Consider the following 2,500-nt stretch of genomic DNA (forward strand, 5'->3'; position numbering starts at 1 on the left):
GTCGGACCGCCGAATCCCGCGGGATTTCGGGATCGAATCTGCGGGTGGAATCGGCACCTCGTCCCGCTGTCCGGTTCCCCCCGGTCGACTGCAACGGGTTTCCGAGGCCCGTCGGTCAGGCGCGGTTCGCTCCGCAATCCGCCGGCCGATCGGCACCGGGCGGGGCTCTACGGAAAGAGGGGACCCTCCCGCGTCGAGTGCCGGCGCACCGACCCCGCAGGCTGACCGGGAAGGTGAAGACTCACCCCGCTGAATGCCCGGCCCCGGGTACCCTCCGGCTCCGGGGCCATAACTTCGGGGAGGGAGGTCCGATCCCCGCGCGGTCGACGGCAGGCGGTAGGGCTCGGAGGGGCGCGGCCTGGTCCGCGAGTGCCCCGGCGCCGCCCCTCTGCCCGTCCGAGGGACAGTAGGAAATGGCCATACCGCTTTCCGGCCGATTGCCGCCGGACGTCCGGCCGCATTCGCTCGGTCTGCGCGGCCGGCGGTAGCCGGGGGCGAGGGGCATCGGGCGGTGGCGGAACCAGGCCGGCCCGACCGCTGGGGGCCGCCCGGGCGACGTTTGAATCTGTCGGGTCGGACCGCCGAATCCCGCGGGATTTCGGGATCGAATCTGCGGGTGGAATCGGCACCTCGTCCCGCTGTCCGGTTCCCCCCCGTCGACTGCAACGGGTTTCCGAGGCCCGTCGGTCAGGCGCGGTTCGCTCCGCAATCCGCCGGCCGATCGGCACCGGGCGGGGCTCTACGGAAAGAGGGGACCCTCCGGCGTCGAGTGCCGGCGCACCGACCCCGCAGGCTGACCGGGAAGGTGAAGACTCACCCCGCTGAATGCCCGGCCCCGGGCACCCTCCGGCGCCGGGGCCATAACTTCGGGGAGGGAGGTCCGAGCTCCGCGCGGTCGACGGCAGGTGAAAGGGGCCGGTGCGCCGCGGAAGGCGACAGCAGTCCCGTCAGGCTGCACCTCTGCTCGGGCGAACGGCGTCAGGAAAAGGGGAGAGCACTTCCCCACCGATAGCTCCGGAACGCCCGGACCCATTGGCCCGCGGCACCGGTGGCTGCTAGAGGGCCTCCGGCGCCGTCAGCCGGGGTACGTCCCAGGCCGGCCGGACGGCGGGCAGCCGGAGGCAACGGCCTGGAACGGAGCCAGACTTGAGTCGTTCCGTGCCGTGGGCAAAAAGGCAGGGCTGCGGGTCAGCGCAGTTTGGCAAACCTAGCCGCAAGTGCGGGAAGGGCGGAGGAGCACACGGACGCCGCCTTCCCAAACTGAGCCCAAAGTGCCCAGGCATGCCCCCTTGATCTCGCCTAATCAGTGAGCCCAAAATAATTTCAGAGTGTGGAAACCTTATCCAAAAAGGTCGAAAAGAACGGCCAGAGATCAAGTCCGAAAGGGGAAATCAGTAACAAGCAAGCAGAGTAATCATTAACCAAAAAGCGCAAAATTATGTTAAAAGTGTGAAATCATTAACCAAAAACTCGAAAATAATGTCCAGAGACTAAGTCCGAAAGGGCAAATGGTTAACCAGTAAGCAGAGTCATCATTAACCAAAAATCGCAAAAGTAAGTAAAAAGTGTGAAATCATTAACCAAAAATCGCAAAAGTAAGTAAAAAGTGTGAAATCATTAACCAAAAACTCGAAAATAATCTCCAGAGACTAAGTCCGAAAGGGCAAATGGTTAACCAGTAAGCAGAGTAATCATTAACCAAAAAGCGCAAAAATATGTTAAAAGTGTGAAATCATTAACCAAAAATCGCAAAAGTAAGTAAAAAGTGTGAAATCATTAACCAAAAAGTCGAAAATAATGTCCAGAGACTAAGTCCGAAAGGGCAAATGGTTAACCAGTAAGCAGAGTAATCATTAACCAAAAAGCGCAAAAATATGTTAAAAGTGTGAAATCATTAACCAAAAACTCGAAAATAATGTCCAGAGACTAAGTCCGAAAGGGCAAATGGTTAACCAGTAAGCAGAGTAATCATTAACCAAAAAGGGCAAAAGTAAGTAAAAAGTATGAAATCATTAACCAAAAAGTCGAAAATAATGCCCAGAGACTAAGTCCGAAAGGGCAAATGGTTAACCAGAAAATCCGTCGAATAATGTCCAGAGACTAAGTCCGAAAGGGCAAATGGTTAACCAGTGGAAGGGCGATCAAGCGGAAAAATTTGCCCCGGTTACCCGGGATGGAGTTCCAGAGGTCCGGCCAGAGTTGTCAAATTCGTCCCGCTGATCGGACGCTTGTCATTCGGGTGGCTGGGGGTTGGCGGGGTATCTGCACAGTAGTAGGAGGTGGCAAGTCGGGACTTGGACGTTTATTCCAAGAGTCCACCCGAGCCTCCAGGTCTGCAGAGACCGACCCTAGCTGCCGCCCAACCGACTTTTAAGCCTTTTTCGGATGGGGATTTTTTCCCATTTTCGTCCATTTTTCGGGTTTTCTGTCGGGCTTAATAGGCGGCAGCCTGACCCCCGGCCGAGGCGGGGGGCGCACTCTCCCTTGCGTAAGGGTCCGG

Source organism: Heterodontus francisci, unplaced genomic scaffold, assembly GCF_036365525.1.
Source record: "Heterodontus francisci isolate sHetFra1 unplaced genomic scaffold, sHetFra1.hap1 HAP1_SCAFFOLD_1324, whole genome shotgun sequence".
Taxonomy (NCBI): domain Eukaryota; kingdom Metazoa; phylum Chordata; class Chondrichthyes; order Heterodontiformes; family Heterodontidae; genus Heterodontus; species Heterodontus francisci.